Source organism: Suncus etruscus, chromosome 2 (assembly GCF_024139225.1).
Source record: "Suncus etruscus isolate mSunEtr1 chromosome 2, mSunEtr1.pri.cur, whole genome shotgun sequence".
Taxonomy (NCBI): Eukaryota; Metazoa; Chordata; class Mammalia; order Eulipotyphla; family Soricidae; genus Suncus; species Suncus etruscus.
In genome coordinates, this window is record NC_064849.1 from 105,543,985 (window position 1) to 105,556,124 (window position 12,140).

Here is a 12,140-nt window from a genome sequence, read left to right on the forward strand (position 1 = left end):
TACAGTGGCCAAAAATATAAAGCAGAAATGTATTTATTAGCTTTTGGCGCACGTGTGTTACCAGCCCAGGCACGTACTGCTTGCGTGCACATGAACCACATCTCCCCTCTTAAGATGTTTACTTAGATACTTTATGCTGGGATGTTTCCTGAGGCTCTCTCCACCATTGGGGAAGTCTGTTTGCATTATCTCTCTCTCTCTCTCTCTCTCCCTCTCTCTCTCTCTCTCTCTCTCTTTCTCTCTCTCTCTCACTCTCTTCTCTCTCACTCACACACATACACTCTCACTCTTGTTTTCTCTCCTTTTCCTCAGAATTTATAAATAAAACCTACTTTTACTTTAAAAAGTGCATATATATTTTTAGTTTTCCTTTTTCAGTGTTTTAATTTTATTGGGTACATTCACGAACAATATTTCAATTAGAAATAACAAATGACAAGACAAAACCAGAAGACTCGGCACCCTTTGGTAGGTCCAAAAGCCAAGATCGTGACTTACAGATGACTGGCTACTAGAACCACGACCAGACAGTATACATCTTGGGACCAATAAAAAAGCCCTAGTTTAGGGTTTGAACTATGACTTGCACAATAAGCATGATCCCCAGTCCCAAAGGTCTGACAGAGACAACTGCAACAGAATGGGCCTTCTGGAAGCACAAAGAAAGACGCTAACCTAGGTGCCATCCTAGGTTCAATGCAAAGACCAAGGTCACCAACCACAGAAGATGGACTAAAACGACACTGAGGTAACAGAACCTCTAGAACCACAAAGACTGATCTCACCATAAGTCCTACCTCAGGATCTGTGCAGATCCTGAGACCTCTAAACACAGAGCTCTGAGTGTATCACCCTGGACAGAACAGAAGTCTTCCACACACCAAAAAACACCACCGGGAGAATAAATGATCCTGAGCAAAGTCTAGAGCTGATCCCATGACAGTATACCCCAAGGACGGAGAAACCCCATATTTCTTAGGCCATGTGAATTCCTTTTCAAATGACCCCAATATTTACTGTGCCAGGGCAGGAGGGGAAAAAACAAAAATACAAAAAGCACAAAACCTTGGTATTTTATATATATGTATATATATGTGTGTGTATATATATATACATATATATCTTTTACCTTCATTTATTATTGTTATTAATATTTTTATTTACCTATCTATTTTGGTCGATTTCTCTGTTTTGGGTGTGATTATTGAAATCGTCGTCCCCAATTATACTTATTTTTTTCTATTCTTTTCTTTTTCTTCGTTATGTGCTAAGCCATGTTTCTCATTTCAAGACCATGGCGTGTTTTTGGTTTGTTTGTTTTTGTTTTGTTTTTTGTTTGTTTGTTTGTCTGTTTTGCTTTGTTTTTCGGCTGTTTTTTTGTGGTGCTTATCGATATAGCTGGAGTCCTCACTGGATAATTGACACTTTTTTTGGTACTGGTGGAGTGTTTCACCTTCTTTCTCTCCTTCATCTCCCAAATCGATGATGAGAGCCTCTAGAAGGATTCCACCCATTTTGGGAGTATTAGACTCTTACCCCAGTTTATTTATCTTCTCCTTTTCAGGCAAAACCACGCAACTTGAACTAGCTAGTCCTGCCTACAGTTAGAGGGGGAGATAAGGGAGGCATCAAGACCAAACAGGTGCAAGACTACTAAGTAGTGGGTTGGATACAGAGGGGACCACATATTCTAGCCGCCCTGGGGGTGAGGGAAGAGGAAATGGGAGGTAGGACAACAACGGAGGGGTAGGGAGGACAATTTTGGGATGGGAATCCCCCCTGATTTTATGTAAATATGTACCTAAAATGTTATTGTCAACAATATGTAAGACACTATGATCAAAATAAAAATTATATTAAAAAAAAAAGAAATAACAAATGAGGGCTCGGAGAGATAGCACAGCGGCGTTTGCCTTGCAATCAGCCGATCCAGGGCCCAAGGTGGTTGGTTCTAATCCCGGTGTCCCATATGGTCCCCCCGTGCCTGCCAGGAGCTATTTCTGAGCAGACAGCCAGGAGTAACCCCTGAGCACTGCCAGGTGTGGCCCAAAACCAAAAAAAAAAAAAGAAATAACAAATGGGCTTTGCAGTTAAGTTACACATTATTCTAACATTTTATGAGCAAGAGAACCAAAGATTAAAGATCTGAAGTAACTTTCTCTGAATTAATTAATTAAATAATTAATAAGTGATGCAGCCAGGGCAAAAGCAGATATTCTGATAAATTAAGTATTCTAAAAAAACAATGAAGCTATTGGGATCAGAGCGATAGAACAGGAGTAGCATGTTTGTCTTGCATGTTGCCAACCTGAGTTTGATCCCTAGCATCCCATCTGGTACCCCAAGCCCACCAGGAGTGATCCCTGAGCATAAAACCTGAAGTAAGCCCTAAGTACTGCTAGATGTAGCACCAAAATAAAATGAAAAAAAAAGAACAGGTTATAATATTTTATGGGTAAAAAAATTTAATCCTATTCACAATATTAAAAAACTGCATAATTGTTCTATGTTTGTGGATCCAAATATCATTTTAGAAAGAAAGAAAAACAGTTTTGTTATTTATAAATAATATAGTTGTTCCTACAGAAAAATCTTAAAGAATACCACAAAATGATAGAGTTAATAAGATGTCAGGGGCTAGAGCAGTAGTACAGTGGGTAGGGCAATTACCTTGCATGCTACCAACCTGAGTTTGGTTTCCTAGCATCCCCTATGGTCTCCCAAACCCCACCAGGAGTGATTCCTAAGCACAGCACCAAGAGTAAGTGCCCTGTGTACCAACAAATGTGACACAAAACCAAAAATAATAAAATAAAATAAGAAATAAAGAATAGAATGTCAGTAAATTGATACAAGATGGTAAGTATATACACACACTCGACTAATGCAATTTAATGTATATGCATATGTAAATGTAATTAACTATAAATATTTAAAAGACACATTGCAGTTCCTAAGGATTATGCTAAGAACATTTGTGTATTATTTGTCACTACGACTACTCTACAGCCATGAAATTTGAGTTGTACATTGTACAACTCCAGGAGCATCACTGCATAGACTAGTTTAAATAATAAATTTCTTTTTCTGATGAACATAACTAGTGATGTACTATGAAATATTTTCTAACCACTTCTTAGGGGATAAGGGAAACCCATATTTGTAGCCTATGCCAACTACTATGATGTAAATACTCCCAACATGACAAATTTTGTTATCAGTGTTCTATCACTGAACATGAATTTGGAAAGAAATTGCACAATACACTGAAGTGACACTGTACAGACCCGTGCTAGCACACCACTAAGTATAAACAACATTATTATTCCAGTTAATTGATGGCATTTTATACCAACAAGGTAGCATTTCTAAGGAACATTTATTAAGCCCTTAGCCTATGTCAGTTACTGATCTAAGCATTTTTTGTATGTAAATATGTTTTATTCTAACAATCCTAAAATAAAGTCTATTATCTGAAGTTATGTAGAAACAGATACAGATAGCTCAGTTTGACCAGAATCGCATTAATAAATATGAGAGCTAAGAAGAAAGCATAAGCACTCTTAACTTCAAAGTTTCTACTCGAAGCTTAGTTCTATCCTACTTCCAAATAATTTTTTTTTTTTTGGTTTTTTGGGCCACACCCGTTTGACGCTCAGGGGTTACTCCTGGCTATGTGCTCAGAAATTGCCCCTGGCTTGGGGGGACCATATGGGACACCGGGGGATCGAACCGCGGTCCGTTCCTTGGCTAGCACTTGTAAGGCAGACACCTTACCTCTAGCGCCACCTTCCCGGCCCCCAAATAATTTTTTTTAATTTTTAAAATTTATTGATTGATTGATTTGGGAGCCACACCCAATGGCACTTAGGGTTTACTCCTGGCTCTGCATTCAGAAGTCTCCCCTGGCAGGCTGGGGAACCATGTGGGATGAAGGGAATTGAACTGGGTAGCTCCAGGGTTGGACACATGCAAGACACACGTCCTACCACTGTGCTATCTCTCCAGTCCCTACTTCCAAATAATTGTGTACATATTGAAGATACATAAAAACAGTAACAAAAATGCTGGAGCAATAGCACAGCAGTAAGGCATTTGCCTTGCACAAGACTGATCCAGAATGGACTGGGTTCTATCCCAGATATCCCATAAGGTCCCCCAGCCAGGAGCGATTTCTGAATGTATAGCCAGGAGTATTCTAGCCAGGAGTATCTTAGCCAGAAGTATCTGCTAAGCATCAACAGGTGTGGCCCCAAAACAAAACAAAATAAACAAACAAAAACTAATAAAATGCAGGCAATTATTGAGCATTTGCTTATTCAGATAGATAGTTCCCACCCAATAATGCTAATCTAGTAGCATTTTACCACACATATGGGGACAATGATACAAATTACTGAGAAAATAACAAAGTTGGCAAATGTCTACTTCTTAGTCTTCTGTATGTCCTAAATGATTTCATCTCCTGCCTCTCCCTTTGATCCAGTGACTAAACAGATTTTGACTATAAACCTCTTGAACTAAAGCAGCGTTGAGTAAGGAAACTTCTTTCTCCTCACTCACCAAAGACACTTCCCAACTAGATTGGCCAGAAAAACTGATTTATTATTCCATTATAGTTTCTCAACACAGTGGTGGTAAAAGAATGGGAAGATTTCAAGCATTTCCTCCTTGCTAATGTTTCCTTAGAAGATCATAGACCACTGAAATAAGAAACTCTGCTGCTCCTCAAATCATGAGTATGTGGGGAACAGTTCTTGAGAAACCAAGAATAAGGGCCCCCTCGGCAAGGGCCCATCCTGTCCATAGGCAGTGGGCTGGAAGAAAATGGAAGTGTGCTTGGCCACCTTCAAGGATAGCATAATGTAGAACAAAATCAATAGCCTACATTTCTCAGAGCCAATAGCTCCCCATCTTTAGACCTGGGTTTCCCATTTGGTCAATGAGGGGCTCTAATCAGATAATCCAGAGGTGTGCTCTTCCACATAATCCCCATTAGGTTCATGTATCTGAGAAATGCAAAATATATTCACTATTTTTTAAAAAAGAAAGCAAGAGCAAAGAATTACCTCTCTAATAAATGTATTTTGGTTTTTTTTGTTTTGTTTTGTTTTGTTTTGTAGCTACACTCAGCAGTGCTCAGGGCTTGCTTACTCCTGGATCTGCACATTAGGATCACTCCTGGCTCAGGGAGGTTATATGAGGTGCTGGGGATCAAACCCAGCTGTGCAAGCAAGTGCCTACAAACTTTTACTATGACTCCAGTCCCAATAAATTTGTATTTGATTACATATTAATATGGTAATATTTTAAATAATATTTTTTATTTCAACACCTTGGTTACAAATATGATTGTGGTTGTGTTTCAGTCATATAAGAGGACATATTGGATTAAATAAAATATTTCACTTTTGAGGGGCCGGATCGGTGGTGCAGGGCATAAGGTGTCTGCCTTGCACGTGCTAGCCTAAGACGAACCTCGGTTCGATTCCCCAGCATCCCATATAGTTCCCCAAGCCAGGGGTGATTTCTGAGCTTGTAGCCAGGAGTAACTCCTGAGAGTCACTGGGTATGGCCCAAAAAAAAAAAAAAAAAAGTTTCACTTTTTAAATTGCAATGAACTAAAAATTACTACAACATACTTGGGAGCTTTGATTTTTTACCTGTACAAGCACGTGGACACAGAAAAAGGTAAATCCTTAACAGGATTTATAGACATACCCCAATTATAGACAAACCGCAATCATTTTCCTTATCCATCTCCCTTTTTGTGTACTAGGAAGCCCAGTTTTATCTCTGAGAATCCAAATGTCTTTAACTATCTAAGTGTGATTATCTCAATTCGTTAGAAAAATTGTCTCACTCTCACAAAGGCTGATTTGTCTTATGCCCACTCCCACCCAGGAAATTGATGAAAATATACATAGTCAGTATTATGCACTTTAGGTTGAAAGGAAAATGTGACTTTCAAGTTTTATCTATGTATACTTCACAGTTCCAGTGAAAGCAGATTCTACTCTATCTCCAAACCTCAGTCTTCTTACTAACCACATAACTTCTGTCCCTAAACCTAAAGGGGGTTTATATGTATAATATGTATATATATTTTATGTATTTAATATATATATTATATGTATTTAATATATATTATATGTATTTAATATATATTATATGTATTTAATATATATATATATATATATATATAGTTTGGCTGTTTGGTTTCTGGGCCACACCCAGTGGTGCTCAGGGGTTACTCCTGTTTCTGCATTCAAAATGACTCCTGGTAGGCTCAGGGGACCATATAGGATGCTGGGGATCAAACCCAGGCCTGCCACTTGCAAGGCAAATGCCCTACCACTGTGCTATTGCTCTGGCCCATTTAATATATATTTATGTACATATATTATATATACTTTATATATATAATATAAATATTGTGTGTGTGTGTGTGTGTGTGTGTACAAAGAGATATATTGAATTTGGCCTGGACTCAATATCTCCCCTGAACCCACCAGGAGTGACCTCTGAGTACAAAGGCAGGAGGAACAAGCTCTAAGCTTAGCGATAGCTTGCTAGTGTCTCCTTCCAAAATAAAATAATAATAAGATTTCCAGGAGGCGGAGAAATATCACAGCAATAGGGCATTTGCTTTGCAAGCCGCCGACCCAGGACAGATGGAACTGAAAGCATAAGCTGGTTTAAAAGAAAAGGAGTACCTTCCCTCCACCTGGATCCTGGAAACCCTGCCCAACTCTACTATCTCTGATAATCCACACCCAATTCTCAGACCCTCTGCTCCATTCTTCAGGCCCACACCATACCCTATGTCCATGTAACCTATTTCAGGGTATAAGTATCATACTTCACACAACAACTATTCATACCTTCTTTAGTAAACAGAGATTTGGAGGAATACCAGCAAAAACTTACTGTTACCAATACGTTATTCTTAGCTCCATCGTCCTTTTCTACAGAAAAGTCTTTCCCAAGGCAGATATAGAGCCTTAAATCATAGTGAGAGGAGAAACAGGTCCAAAATGACATTAAAAGTATCCCTGTTATCCACACTGAGTCTCAAAAATCACAAACCAGAAACAATAAAAAGTCACTGGGAGAGCAGGATTTGTGGAGTCCCAGCATGTCAATCCTGCAGAAGCCTTAGGGGATTGGGGGGGTTGTTTTTGTTTTATTTTGAGACTATACTCAGCATTGCTCAGGGCAATTCCTATTTCCGTGCCCAGGGATTTTACCTGGCAGGGTTCAAAAGACCATAACTAGTGCTATAGATTAAACCGGGCCATCTTTATACAAGGCAAAAAAAAATAAAATAGAGGGAAGGAAGGAAGGAAGGAAGGAAGGAAGGAAGGAAGGAAGGAAGGAAGGAAGGAAGGAAGGAAGGAAGGAAGGAAGGAAGGAAGGAAGGAGGGAGGGAGGGAGGGAGGGAGGGAGGGAGGGAGGGAGGGAGGGAGGGAGGGAGGGAGGGAGGGAGGGAGGGAGGGAGGGAGGGAGGAAGGAAGGAAGGAAGGAAGGAAGGAAGGAAGGAAGGAAGGAAGGAAGGAAGGAAGGAAGGAAGGAAGGAAGGAAGGAAGGAAGGAAGGAAGGAAGGAAGGAGAAATAAAGAATATTAAAGATGTGTCAAAATCCTGGAAAAACTCAGTTTCTTCTACCATCACCCCACTTGCTCAGCAAACTTGACTTTTTAATTCTCAGTACAGCTGGGAAAAAGGCTGCCTCTACATGGTTATCTGATTGATAACAACTTATTTCCAGCCATCATATAACTGATGATATTGAAATACTCATTTCAAATATCAGGAGGGACAACAAAATTTGTTTTCTATTTTATCAGAATGTTTGTCATAATCAGCTTATAATGCAGCATCACCCAGTGGTACTTTGCAGGCTGTTTGAGTTTATGTTATTTTTCTTCATCTCTCTTCCATTTCTTTTCTTCTACCAAAGGCTGTAACTTCCACCAAAGGCTTAACATAATTGAGGTTTCTATGTTTATCAGTGTGTGTGTTGAGGAGGATGCTGAAATTTCCAAAGTAAGTGAAGTTGGTTGACATCAAACAAATCTTTCCTGCTCAAAGAATTCTCTTCTCTTTTGTTCTGTAATATCATATGTTTTGCTTATCTCTTGATTGCCTTTGTTTCCACTATTAAACAGACATCTATGCCCAACTATTTTTTTAAGTTTATTACATTCTGAATTGTTCCTTTTGAAATGAACAGAATGAATTAATGTTGGAAGAGAATATGACTACTAGGATCAGTATGTGAAAAGAAATTAGCCACTTGCCAATTTGGTCTACAAATATAGCCAAAGGACATCCATCAAAGATTTTGTTTTGTTGGTTTTGTGGCTGCATGGATTTGTTTTAGTTGATCGAAGCATATTATAAAATGGTCTTTTGCCCCTAATAAACTTTCAAAAGTTAAATTCTTTACTTTAGAGTATCTTAATTTTTGCGTTTTTATCGGAGTTGTTGTTCTCCATCTACCAGGTGTTTTATATCAGTACTTAGTGAGACCAAGAAGTAAGAGTGTCAGATGGAATGGTATCTCTTTCAAAGTTAACACAATACCAAAATCAGGAAAATTGGCTGTTGATTAGTGTATAGGAAGTAATCAAAATGTCTTATGATTTACATGCATTTGGATTGTCCTATACCTGTCATCCCCTCTTCAAAGAACATGTATTTCAGAAGTCAAATGCAATCACAGATAAAATAACAAGCCTATTTTTACCTATGGAATGACTGGCATATCTCAAATAGGCTACCTGTTGTCCTATACCTGTCATCTCATCACTAGAGAACAAGTATTTCAGAAGTTAAATGCAATGATTTCACAGATGATATGACAAGCTAATTCTGGCTTATGAAATAACTGACATATCTCAAATAGGCTGCCAAGTTTGTCAGACTAAAATTATTAACTATATGAATCTAAATAAATCAAAGCAGGAATTAATGTTAGTTAATTCAACATATATGGAAAAGAATCCCTTTAGATTTTGTCCTTTTTATTAATTTGGGGGCCTAGGAGATCATATCAGGGGCTAATCCTGACTTTGTGCTCATGAATGACACCAGTCTGTGGTTGGGGAACCACATGGAGTGTCAGGGTCAGTTGTATGTAAGGTAAGTGCCTTATATCCAGAACTGATATGGACAATAACTCTTACATTACAATACATAGGAATATATTAATGATTTTACCTGTATTTTTATAATACATTCTTACTGTATTTACATGTCAACATTGATTAACATGTCCTTACAGTTACTAGCTTTAATATTTTAATTCACCTACATTAGTACTGAATTTTTATTATTGAAAGTGTGAAGTATTTTATAAACGTAGAAGTTTAAATGTTTTAAATAAGAGTCAAGCTACAACGTGTATCTAATATAATACCTTACACATCAATAATAACTTGCATTTGTGAAATTTTAGTCAAAGCATACAAGATATATAAATTAAAACCATATCGTTGAATGATACAGACCATACAAAGGGATTATGTTAAGCCTTTGGTGGAAGTTACAGCCTTTGGTAGAAGAAAAGAAATGGAAGTGCAATGAAGAAGAAAAATAACATAAACTCAAACAGCCTGCAAAGTACCACTGGGTGATGCTGCATTATAATCTGATTATGACAAAATTGGTTCTGCCTGTGGGCATCATAGAAAATATGAAAAAGAGCAAACATACAGTAAAACTTCAGATATGATCATGTCTCAAAATTCTCTTGGTACAAGCACAATTCTTTTGGGACATAAGAGATAAGCATTCATCTTATTAAGTTCACCATATCTTAGCTTGCAGAGCATTTGGTTCGTTAATACATGAAGGTCAATTTTAAGCAAATGGATGAATTTCAGAGCGACAGTTTTTTCTTTGATGTTCACACTTTATTGACATTTCTCCTTTTGAGAGATGGAAATTTGTTTCCTTTCTTTGAATCTGATAAATCTGTCATTGTTTCAAATAATAGTAAATAGTAGATGAAATACTGAATGGTTTTAAAGATCATTTGCTAAAAGTTAGTATGGTTTCCTCTGGGGCTCTTGGGATAACCCTTTTGTAGAAAGTCAGTCACCACATAAGAACTTTGACAGCACTGAAACCATGATCCTACAGAGATTATGAGTCACACCCTGTGCAACAGTCCCAGTAGGGCCCCACCTTCCAATGGTCCGTACCAAGAAACCAGAAAAGTTAACTATATCATCTTGAGCCTCCACTAGCTGAGCATCATAGAATGACTTATTAGAAGTTACAGGATTCCAAAGAATTTCTCAGTCAAATTCTGTCCAAATTTCTGACTTGCTGATTATATGGGCAATACTAAAAGTGTCACTAAATTTAGGAATAGTCTGTTTTGTAGCAACTACATCATGAACACACTAGAGAAGAAAAATATAAAGAAACCCTGAAAAATTAATAGCTCTTGAAGGTGAACAATAAATGGGGTTACAGATACATACATAGCTATTTACATTATGGTAGGTTTCAATTTTTAAGGACAAAGTATTCTACAAATACACGGGTTTCAGATATAAATCTATCCCCTGCATAAAAGATTTTTAACATCTTTTGTTTTCAGAAACTAATTCTAATAGACCCTGTGGGCTTTGTGACATTTGTAACCATTTGAAAATGTACCAATAATACACATTTTCCACTTACTCATCACAAATTAAACTGCATTCTTCCTATAACCACAAACATTTGAAGAAGAAATTATGTGTATCATAAGACTGAATTTTCAGGCCATCTTAATCAAAACTTTCTTCTAGTTTTAAAGCAAGTAAATCATTTTATATAAACTTCCTCAAAAAATTTAACAATTATACTAGTGAAGTGTGGTTTATTAGTTACAGTGAATGGGTCCCAGCAGAACTATGAAGACAAAAACGAAAATCTCCACATTGTTAGGGAATTTTGTTTCTTAAAGTGCCAGATCCTGAAAATCTACCTCTGAGCTCAACCATTAAGAAAGAAATTATGTATTTTTGTCTCTACATAGTTTTGTATCCCAAAGTTTCAAAATTTTAAAGCTATCAGAAATGTCTGATGAGATAGATCTCATTCCCATCCTAGAGAATACAAATTTATAGCGGAATTCAGTAAAACTTTCCAATTAAGGAAATCAGTAGTTGTGAACAGGAGAGGTTTTTTATAGTAATTTACAGTGCTTAACGCAAAATACTTGGTAGTCATATTTCTCAGTGTGTTCTAATTAGTTTGGACTTATTTTAAAAATATTTTTATTATTAATTTATCATTTGTTTATATTGGGTTGGTTGATTTCACCCCCTCTATACCCATTACACCAATCACCAAAGTTCCTGTGCTGTTCCATTGCCAAAAGTCCCTCTAACTCATTCCTCTCCTTTTCCTGCAGAAAGTATTCTAATTTTCAAATAATCTGAGAGCTAGTTTCATGTTTTATTTTTCAGTTCACTTGCTTTAGCTATTCATATTCCACATGAGTTAAACCATCCAGTTATTAAATTTTACTTAGAAAAATATTGATTAAATCTCCTTAATTTTTCTTGATAAATTCTAAAATCATAATTTATAAGATCTCAGAAAGTTCAAGTAAAATTGTGAAACTCAAAAGGTTAAGTATCTTGGTATATTACTAACATACTATTTTGAGTAGAGAAGTCCTAATGCCCAGCCTCCCAGACCAGAATTTTACTGACTGACTTGTTCTTCCTCTCATACTCATTATATAAAATAATGACATCAGCATTTATGATAATTTAATCTTCAAAATATCTAAGCCCCACCTATTCCTTCTTTTTTAATTTCAAACCACCCTTTCCATCATATTTTTATTTCAAAGTTCCAAGTTTAAGGGCCAGAGAGTTAGTAAAGAGGTTAAGTATAATACAAAATTGCATTGTATGCAGCCAACCTTTATCCAATCTATGGCACCATACATGATCTCCTAATTGCCACCAGGCACCAGGCATAATCCATGAGCACAGAGACTAGAGTAATACCTGAGCACTGCAAGATAGGATCTCAAAACTGAAAAGCAGTGTATTTGAAAATAAAGTCAGATGGAAAATACATTCAAAATAAAAAGAAAGGTCAGAGTTTTATTATCTGGTTTCCCAA